At 36.3% G+C, this 11,507-nt stretch overlaps 1 pseudogene; it reads right to left on the bottom strand.

Moving 5' to 3' along the window:
* Positions 1-4,621: 4,621 nt before the first annotated feature.
* Positions 4,622-11,507, bottom strand: part of LOC143640417 (docking protein 6-like) — a 102,472-nt pseudogene continuing 95,586 nt past the window's right edge.

Raw genomic sequence — 11,507 nt, 5'->3', positions numbered from 1 at the left:
AAGGTGGCCAGTAAAAGCCTTTAGGAAGAAGAATGAAAAGGAAGAGTCAGTGAAGGAGGAGGAGACAAACTGAGTCAAAGGGTGAATGGAGAAAAATGAAGAAAAAATCTTACATATGTTCTACTACATTGAATGCTGCATAATGTTGTTAAAACAATGTTTGGGAATAGATCATTGATTTTGAAATTTATAGGAATTAAATGACCTTAAAATAAAATATGTGGAGTGGTAGAGACACAAGCAGTTTGAAATGGATTTAAGAATGAAGAAGTGAAGATGGAATTTGTGGAGAAGGGAAATAATTAGAATGGAATATGAGTGTCATGGAAACATTTTTTAAAGAACTGGAAATAGTAGACTATTATTAATGGTGTGTGTATTTTTGTTACATTTCAAAATTTACTCAGTTTTTAGTATTTTACATTTAGTTTTTAGTTTCAATAAGCCTGAAGAGATTAGATGGATTTTAAATACATGTTTATGTAAAACTTACTTGTAACAGGTGGTATAAAGAGTTAAGGAAGAAATGAGGCAGCTGTTTGCTACAAGTTTACAACTTTGGATTTGACTGTTTTATTGCAGACAGGGGATACTTTGAAGTAAGCTGTTAGGCAGGAAGTCCATCTAATGTAATTGGGAACTGAGCAAATTGCAGTTTCAGAGGAAGCCCTGGTAACCTTTACTATGATGTTCAGGAAACGAAGAAGATGAAGAAGAAACACAGTCAGAAAAGAGAAACAATATGGAGCAGTCTAAAGTTTGATCTACCAGGTTGTTATTTTAGACAAATTATAACTTCAGTAGGACATCTGCTAATTATGATTCTAAGAATGATAAAAATTTATCGTAATTATTGATGTCTACTTGAAGTAGTGTAATTAAGCATTCTCAACTCATTATTTACTTTAAGTAATTTTCAGATACTATCCATTCACATCTCAAGTATAGAGAGACATTAATGAAAATATGCTCATACAGAAAGCAAATCTACAATAGGAATTTTGTATGGACTTTAATATCCTAAATATAGATCATATTTCATAAAATAAAAGAACCTCATTATACCTAAGATTTTCATCAAAATAGGCTCTTAAAGTAAGACACAAACAAAAGAAAATAGGTTATGATTAAAGTGTCCAAGCCATTTTTAATTTATCATGGCCTTTGCTCTGAAGAATAGAACAGCTTATTATACATTCTTCAGGTTATAGGAATTTGAACTCCTTGGAGTGTTTTTTATGTTATTGTTTCAACTCCTTTTCGCTGATAAATCCAAACTGATTTTAGCATAGTTATAATGATCCAAGAATTCATATTACCCCTGCAGATGATTCCTGAAAAACACATAATCTAGTTCCTTGGCTATGCCAAATCCTCAAGAAAGAATTTATTGTATAATAAGTAACACCAAAGAAACAATGCAGTTGTTTACTATGAAGTGGGGAAATTGCATTAACCATTCTCTCTGTCTTACCTATGATTCATATGTGCCCATGAATTCAAAAAAACTTCATATCATTGCTAAATATATTGTTAACTATGGTATTTAGAATTTAAGACTGACACATTTGAGAGGAATGTAACACCAAAGGACTTGTTCACCCAGGAATTATAGCAACCTTTACTCAGATAATTTTCTCTTTTTCTCCCTTTGGCAATTGCTTCTTGTTTCTATTTTTGCTTTAGAAGATTGAGAAGCGTTGGCATGCTACCTTTAGTTTTGTTTCCTCCCTCTGTACCAAGAATCCAAGTCAAAAACAACCAGGTTGACCAAATGACTACTGGACCAGCTTTCTCACAGTTCTCATGTAGGGAGTCAGCAAGCTTCTCTGGTATTTTTGTGAAAGTACGCTAAGCTCATGTGGCCTCCTGTTTATGACCTCACCTAATCTGGTTATCTCTGGAAGGCTCCTCTGCAGATGCCATGACACTGGGGGTCAGGGCTTCAACATTACATTGGGAGGACACAGGTCTGGCCATGGCAGCAAGGGGAAGGCTGGGGTTCACATTTCTCCTGTCCAGTTGTTTCAGCACTGTTTGTCTCCTTCTTACATGAGTTTATGTAGACTTAAAAATAAAGCAAAACAATAACAACAACAACAACAACAACAAAAAAAAAAAACCCAAATTAACCAGATATGTAGGTGTTGTTTTCCAAAGCAAACACAGATGAAGCTGCATGGAGCCATGGAGTCCTCCCCTAAGGGCCCCAATAACATGCTCAGCTGTCAGATGCAAAAGGCTTCAAACGTAATTCATCAGTTCAGTACGGCAAGGTTGCCTAGGGAGGCATCATCACTCCACGGAAGGTGTCTGCTTTGGAACTTTTCACTATTTTCTGCTGATCATGAGGTTGATCCTTATGTTAATACTACACTATCTTTGTTATTATAGTTTGGTAGCAAGACTCTTAACCAGGTAGTGAAAAATCCTTTGATTATATTCTTCTTTTCAAAATTACCTTAGCTCTTCTAGATCTTAGGCAATTCCAAATGAATTTTGCAATCAGTTTGTCATTTATTTTAGAAAAGTCTGTTGAGATTTTTATTAGGGTTAAGGTGAATCTATAAATTAATTTAGAGAAGATTGCTCTCTTAACAAGATAGTTTTTCCAGTTCATGAGTGTATACATATTCCTATTTATTTTGCTCTACTTTCTCTAAGCTATATTTTACAGTTTTCCATGTAAAGTTTTTGCATATATTGTGTTAAGTCCAGCTGCGCATATTTCATAATTTGATGCCATTATAAGTAATGCATTTTTTACTTTTAATTATTCATTGATAGCATAGAAAATATAATTGATTTTTGTATATTTATATGCTACAACTATGCTCAATTCATATCTTAGCAGTGTTTCAAAATAAATTTGTTAGGTTTTTCCCTCAGTAGTCTCAGTGTACAGAAGTTTGATTTTCAGTGCTTTACAATTTGATTTCTGCAAACAGTAATATTAGAACATAAACAGATTTCAAAGAATTATGCATCATAAATGAGTAAATTCTAGGAGGGGTAGGGGTAGGAAAGATGGTGGAATGATATGAACATCTTTGCCTTAGGTACATGTATGACTGCACGTGTGGTGTGATGCTACATTGTGTACAACCAGAAAAGTTGTGCTCCATTTGTGTACAATGATTCAAAATGCATTCTGCTTTCATGAATAACTAATTAGAACAAATACAAAAATTAGTAAATTCCCATGCTTCCTGCTGACCCTTCAATGCAGTAGGCCCCTACCAACCCGCAGGTGTGCCCCAGGTACCAGTTAGTACACAAACAGCTGTACAGTGTTTTCTCCAAAGTCTTGTTGCACTGGTGCCATTTTTTCTAATGGGCCTTGCAGTCTGGACTCGTGGCCAGTCACACTGATTTCCCTTCCTGGAACAGAGTTGGTAATTCTTTCTCTGGCATTTAAACACAAGCTTCTCCCAAGCATTGTGCTGAGCTGCTTCTCCCATTTCCTGTGGCATTAGCTTTGCCTCAGGATGTGCCACAGCAGAGTTCTCCATGACCAGGTCTCTTCAGACTGAGCCAGAAGCTGCTCTCAGGAATGAGAAACAGGCAAATGGTGATTTCTGAGGGAGAGTTGATACTCAAGAGGCTCACACACCTGTCATGTGGCAATGCTGTGGACTGTGTGTGGCTTTGCCTGCACCAACTCACTGGCTTCTCTGATCATAGCTAGAGGTAGGTATTTAAATTCTGCTAACACAAAAGAGTAAATGCAGTGCCAGAGGGGTCAAATGCCCCAGATAAAACTGGTAGGTGACAGTGCTGTGGTCTAAACCTAACTCACTCTGATTCCCAGGGCGTGTAGATATGTGGGTGTCCGGGTTAAGTTTTAGATATTAAGATATTCATTGTTTAAGAAGTTATTCTGGCAAACAACAAAAACTGCAAAACAAATACTAGGCCAAGAAAACAAAAACAGTTGGAGATTATTTACCTAATCTATTTCAATGTATTTTTTTTTTCATGTAAGTTACAGAAAATCATTGAGAGCATAAAATTTGGTGTTTTGGTTGAGAATATTAATTTTAAAACATACAAAGCCAGTTTATTCCCCTTAAAGGCTTTGAAAAAATAAGAAATTTGAAAAAATAAAAAAAAATAAGGAGAAAAAAATGGCAAACCTGAGGTATATAGGTATAAATGGAGTGAAAATTCTTTACAAAACCCAAAAATGCTTGTTTTTAAAAGCCCTGAGTACTAGTCTGTTGAAATGATGGGACAGATAAAATCATTCTTATTAGCATAATCATCATTAATGTTTTTGTTATTTTTGTGTGCAAGAAAAGGAAGATTGGTGTATCCAGGAGACAGGCATGGGGGAGATGAAGAGGGGGTCTTGGAAGTAGCATTAACTGAGAGAGAACAAACAAAATTGCAGTTCAGTTATATACATACTTCCTTCAGCCAGTAAAAAGTGCACCATAGATTTTAGGTTCTTGAATCTTTAAAAGACATCATATCTTTTTCATAATCATGATTTTAACATAGTTTACATATCTAAAAATACTTATTTTGTTTTGAGAGTTTTTATTTCTCGTCGTTATCTGGAACGTCATTACCACTACACTCTCAGTACCCAGGCAGACAGGGGCAGAGTTGGGCGAACTCACAGCTGCTGGATAAACAGGATCCAAGGATCTTCAGGGAGATCAGCAGGTGGAGGGTTCAGCGTTTCCTCTGTGCAAAAGTGCTCCAGACTCGTAAAGTTACTACTACTTGGGTTTTCCTTTTGTTTGTCTCCTTTAGAAGACATATGACTTGAATAAATATTTAGTTTTGTAAGAAGAAGATTACAACTTAAAATTGCCATTTCAAGGCAATGGAACCTCACTGATTGTTACCTTTAGGACCAAGGATTCATTTTAAGTTGTGATAAGTCAGTCCCCACTGTGCAGACTGACGCATTGAACATCTTTACCTTACACAGAATCCTCAAACTTGAGTCTTATATCGGGTGTGTGATAACAATAGCATAGGGGTCGCAGCAGAAAGACACAATTTGGTTGGTTGTGGCTCATGTCTATATCTACATCTGTGCTTAATGATCAAGCATTTGTACGTGTGGATCCCAAGCACAGAGTAGGATGAAGAAACAAACTATTTGCTTGATATGCTCAGTGTGAAATCTGAGTTGTACATTTCATAAATTATGGATTTGCCAACATTTATTCAGTCATTCTGAGTTAATATTATACTTAATTACTAATATTATCAACATAAACATCTGGGTGAAGTTACAGTATACTTGTCACAAGCCTGGAAAGCAATATTTAAATGATTTTATGAAAATACCATTCAATATTGTGTGCTTACATGATATCCACCAAAAGAGCACAGGGAGAGACATATTTAATTTAACGGGAATCCTATAGCATGAAGATATATAAAAAATGAGAATTATTATAATATTGGAAATATATTGCATCATTAAAATAGTTTGAGGTTTAGTGGAAGTGACTGAAATTATTTTAAATGGGGTAATTATCTTGCCATACACTTAATAAATTTTATTCAGATTATCGATGAGAATTGGAAGAAATTTAGTGTTACCTTCTACTCTTTATAAAGGCAGTGGTCATCTCTGGCAACAGTGGATAGAGTTTTCCCTCAGGAGTTTATCACATCCCTACTACTCTTGGTCTTTGCCCTAGAGCTTACCTTCCCGACTCAAAGGTGAACCACGTGGAGTCCCAACCATAACTCCTCAGTGAGCTGAGAGGCCACATCACCAGTTTGACCTTGGCGTTGTGGATGTCCCAGAGATAGATATTCTCATGGGTGATCTGCATTGTGCATTCTCCATAAATATCCAGATTTGGTGTAGGCATGAGATAAACATTGAATCGCTCTGCAAAGAAACAAAGCATGGAGAAATTAAGTGGCAAGGGATCAAAGTGTTCACAAGAGGACCGTGTTCATTTGTATACCTCTTTGCCTCCACACTTCAGAAAGCACCACCACATTCCCTGGTGACAGGGATACACCTTTCAAAACACCTCCTCCTCCTGTGTATGTGAAAATAGGAGCTCATTAAAATACTCTTAACCATTAACTCCTTTGCTCTCATTGTATAAATTTTCATTGCATGCATTTTCTACGGTTAGGATGAAATCGCAACAGAAAACTAAGGGCAAAAGCTAATTGGAATCTCTGTCTAAAAGGCACTTCTCTCTGCTTCTTCACAGAATCTAAGTTGATATCATGGATATCCTGCAAGAAAAGTGCTATTTATTATAATTGGCAAGAACTTACTGAATTTCACCTTTGTAATATGAAGTGTTTAATACACAATCGGTGTGACTCACTAGCTATGTAAGCACTGCAAAAAATAATTTAGTTTACATCTCAAAACAAATGGCACCAGGGAAAATTGAGCATATGGTAATTGTAGATATCTGTTACCACCTTCTGCAGAATTTAAGACATTACCTTGGTAAGAAAAATAAAAATGCATAACTTCTTTCATTCTGGAATTTTATAGTTGAAAAGACTGTTAGTTGGCGATGATTTCAAACCCTGCTATGTCATTTTTGGTATATCTCAAAGGCTATTTCAAAATTCTGAAGCCCTTGATTCCCATTTAAATGCATTAAATGACTTTATTTTGACAAACTCAGAGGTTAGTTTATAAGTTCCAGGAAGTAAAGAACTCAGTATGCCCTATAAAGTGTCCTATAAAATACCTTAGTTCCTAGCACCATAGCCTCATTTTACAGTAAGTGATCAATACATATCAGGTTATTATATGAGCGAAATAAATTTCTTCATGATGAATATGGGATGCACAAATTGGGAAATTATGAAAAAATAACATCATGATAACAAAAAGTTTAAGAATTGCTTGGCTGATAGATCTGGGCGAGTTTGTGAAGAGTGCTTTAGAAGCCATTCTGTTTAGTTATTTTAAGAAACAGCATAATGCAGCTGCATTGGAAGAGGATTATTATCCTCTTCCAATTATCCATCCTACTGTCACAATCTGAATCACATGGTGTTTGAGGGTGCTCAGCTGGAATTACGTGTATAATACAACTGATATTTTCTCTGGCAGGCATTTCACCCAGTAAAGATTCTCCTATGCCAAAAGACAATATTCAGATTCCAAAATGGGTGAAATTAATGTAAGCATAGTAGTTTAAAATTTACTGGCCATATCACTACTATTATACACATACGTTTGCAAATTTTTTAACAAAAGATAGTCTAATGACTTAATTTTTACTTAGGTTATTGACCCATGAAATGAATATGCATATGGATTTCACATACATTTCCTCAGGAAATGACAAAAGGAGATCAATTTTATAGGTGAGAAATGAAGAAAGAATGTTGTCCCGTTAATTATCTGCAATGAAATATCACAAATAAATACTCATTGTGTATATCCTAAAGTGTATTTTAGCATTAAATGCATCATTGGCATTCTCACCATAATTGCTAACCCATTGAGATTATAAGTAGTAAATGAAAGGTACGTGATCTCATAAAAGAGCATACATGGAACTTGGACCCAGTAGGTGGACTTAGAAATACAGACATTGCCTGAACATCAAGCTCTTTTTTTTTTTTTGCTCAAGACAAAGTGAATTTCACCATCATGTACATCCAGAAGAATAGGGTCCTAATGAGAACAAGATACATTCCATGCTTGTATAATTACATCAAAATGGAATCCACTGTCTTGTATAACTAAAAATAACCAATAAAAAAATTAAAAATAAAATGAGATCTCAAAAAATTCCTCTGGAGAAAGGAAAGCTTCCATATTTGGAATTAATTGTATTTCAGTGGTCTCTGTTGTGCATGGGGAAAACACTATTATCAAAGAGGAAAGCAAAACATTCTTCTTCAGTCTTCCCTTTCCATCAATTTTAGAGTCTAAACACAGAAAAGAATTAATGCCAAAATGCAAGAAATAAAAACCCTTTTTCCAGAATAAACATCATTGACCAGTATTACTATTGCTTGGGGCTATATAGACCCCTGGTAATCATAGCCAGAGTTTAATATTTAAAAGAAAATAGAACAGGTGAAAATACAACCTTGACTGTGAGTGCCATTCAAGGGGATGGCTTGTGAAACATCAGCCAGGGTGGAGAACCCAGCAGCACCATCACATTGTCACTGAAACATCCATGTGCTCAAATATCAGCAGATAAAAACCAATAATAACCAACCATGGAAGAGTCAGAACAATCATACTGTATGGACATAGCGAATGAGTGAACTTGGTGCAATTCACCCCTGCAAGGCTCTACATGTCAAAATCACGGAGGTCCACCTTTACAAGCCAAGGGTGATTGGAGGATGGTCCCTGGGGGAGCCCTCCCAGGGCAGGCAAGCTCTGGGGGTGCACTGGTGAGGTCTACCTGGGGGACCATCCCCTTGTTTGCTTTCTGCTTTCCCTGTCTCCAAGCTTTGAAACCAACATGTCACCTGTTCCTGTTAACTGGGTTAGAAAGTCAGTTTCAAACTCTCCAGTCTCCCCTTTGATGCTCTTTCTTGTAACTTTGGAAAGAAATTATCATAAGAAATATTATTTTCAATTGTCAGATGTTCAAAATTCATTCTGCTCCAATGGTTAATTTCTAAGGATTTCAAATTCAACTAAAAAGTGGACTATAATTAAATCCAGTATAAAATCAGGCACATCAAGGGGAGGGTGGCACATCAGATTAACATGTGCACGTCACTGGATTCCATTATGATGAGGAAGGAAGCTCTCTGCCTTTGTCAGGAATAAATTATTTACTTCTTCTATAAAGTCCATGTGTGCTTTGAGAAAATTCATTGAAGTTTTTATTGGAAAGAAAGACCATTTCAAAACTGAGTGGTTAAAATGGGCTTCATTTTAATGAATATTTTTTTTTAAAGTATACCTATCTAAAATGCGTCTAACAGACATGCATTTTTAAAAATTTAAGAACTTGCATTTGTTTTTAACTGCCTCGAATCCTGGCTTTCAGAGTCTGGTGTGCACCAAGATGACCTACAAGTTGGTTTGAACACAGTATTGGCCCACCTCCGCCCTGCCCTTATCGTTTCTGATACAGCAGGTGTGGGTTGGAGGCAGGTAATTTACATTTCTATTTATTTCCAGGAGATGAGGAAGTTGCTGTTCTGGGAATCACACTTTGAGAAATTTTGATTTGTGAAACTCCTTTTAAAATATGGCCAGGGAAATAGCAATGTTAGAGAAGTCAATACATTTCAAAAGCTTTGCTGTGCTCTACTAGGACAAACCAGCACATTTTCTCAAACATATTCTCTAATATTTGTTCACCTAAATTAATTCAATCTCAACTGATTCATGACTGACTAAAAAGTGATGAAAGTGATCTCATGCATAGTAAGGAATGGAAAGAGAGAAGATCTTAAAGACAGTTTATAATTTACTAAGATTAGTATATTCCAAGCAATTTTTCTTTTATTATGATTAAGAACAACAGAAAATCCTAATAAAAAAGATCAGAAAGCCCACTGCCAAATAGCCAAAAGAACTGGAAAAGAAACTAATTGTCTAAATAGTGACAATTTTCTGAAACATGAGTAAAAACTCTACAAATATTATGAAGAAATCAGTTTTTTGAAAAAGTTGTGTAAAGCACATGTCAGATTAAAATGTGTGTATTTCTACTCAGTATAAAATTATAGAGCTAAAAGTATCTCCAACACATTGCCCATGAATTTGTATTTATTAAGACATAGGGTCACATGTCAGGGATACATGAGAAAGCACAGTTTTATTTTAGATATCTGAGACGACAAGCAAGGTGAAATACTTATCACTTTGTGCTATGGTGCACTAGTATTGAATCTGAGATTTTTTTACACTGGGGCTGGATTAAGAAAACCAAGGGCCTGCACCATGTCCCTAGAAGGCTGGAGACGTGGCAGAAGGTCACATCTGGAGAAGTGTCCAGAGAACATTACAAACTGGGGCGTGGCCACACAGAAAGGACTGAGATCAGTCAAAGGAGGGAAGCTGTTCAGGAAAAATGATCCTGGTAAAGGGTCAGTGGGCCACCAGGCAGAGAATGGGAACTGAGGGGGTCATCCTTCCAAAGAGCCACCAAAAACCCCCTAGGAGTTGGGGAGTTTTTGACTGGTTTAGGGCAGGAATCAATCCTAGCTGTTGGTCAGCCTGCTGGTGGGGCACGGGGAGCATGTAGCTGCAGTGAGAAGAGCAAGGGATCAGAGATGTGGGTTTCAGAAGCGAAGTGATACACCATCCAGTGAGCAGAAATCCAGTGGCAAAGAGCAGAACAGTGATGAGCCCTCTGAACTGTTCACTTTAGAAGCCATGGGTTTGAGGATTAGGTCAAGAGAAAACTCAGAAACAAGTAGCTCAGGAGTACAACTGAATATCTGGACGCTAAGAGGTTCATAGGTACCCCAGATCATCAAGTTTCTCACAAGGATGGGTTAGATCCAACCATGACTTAGCTAGGTGGGAGATGTGAACTTATACTTTTATGTTCTCCTCCTCTTAAAACTGAACTATTTAGAGGGAATGCTTTCAGTTTCTCTCAGTTTAGAATGATGTTGGCCTTGGGTTTGCCATATACAGCTTTTACAACGTTGAGGTATGGTCTTTCTATCTCTATTTTTTCTAGTGTTTAGACAGGAATAGATGCAGTATTTTGCCAAATGATTTTTTTTCTGCACCTAATCAGATGATCATGAGATTCTTGTCTTTAAGTCTATTGATATGGTGAATTATATACATTGATTTCTGTGTGTTGAAAACAACCTTGCATCCCTGGGATGAAGCCCACTTGATGATGGTGCACTATCTTTTAAATATGTTTTTGTATGCAATTTGCCAGTATTTTGTTAAGAAATTTTGCATCTATGTTCATCAAGGATATTGGTCTGAAGTTTCCTTCCTTGCTGTGTCTTTGTCTGGCTCTAGTATCAGGGTGATGTAAGATTCATAGAATGTGTTTGGAAGAGTCCCCTCCTTTTCTATTTCATGGAATAATTTGACGAGGATTGGTGTTAGTTTTTCTTTAAAAGTCTGCTAGAAGTCAGCTGAGAATCCACCTGGTCCTGGGATGCCCACTTTCACCACTACTATTCAACATGGTCCTTGAATCTCTAGCCAGAGCAATTAGGCAAACGATATGAAAGGGATATAAATAGGAAAAGAAGAGCTAAAGCTATCTCTGTTTGCCAACAACATGATTCTATAATTAGAGGACCTTCTCCAAAAAAACTCCACCAGAAAATTTCTATAACTCAAACGTGAATTCAGCAAATTAGCAGGATACAAAATTAACACTCATAAATCAATTGTGTTCCTGTACTCCAATGATGAATTAGCTGAACAACAAATTAGGAAAACCATCCCGTTCACAATAGCTTAAAAAGGAAAGAAAAAAAGAAATAAAGGAAAAAGGAAGAAAAAAAAAGAAAAAAAACTTGGGAATCAATCTAACAAAAAAGGTGAAAGACTTCTACAATGAAAATTACAGAACAATAAACAAAAT

This window comes from Callospermophilus lateralis, unplaced genomic scaffold, assembly GCF_048772815.1.
Source record: "Callospermophilus lateralis isolate mCalLat2 unplaced genomic scaffold, mCalLat2.hap1 Scaffold_2365, whole genome shotgun sequence".
Taxonomy (NCBI): Eukaryota; Metazoa; Chordata; class Mammalia; order Rodentia; family Sciuridae; genus Callospermophilus; species Callospermophilus lateralis.
This window is presented reverse-complemented; position numbering and strand designations above follow the sequence as displayed.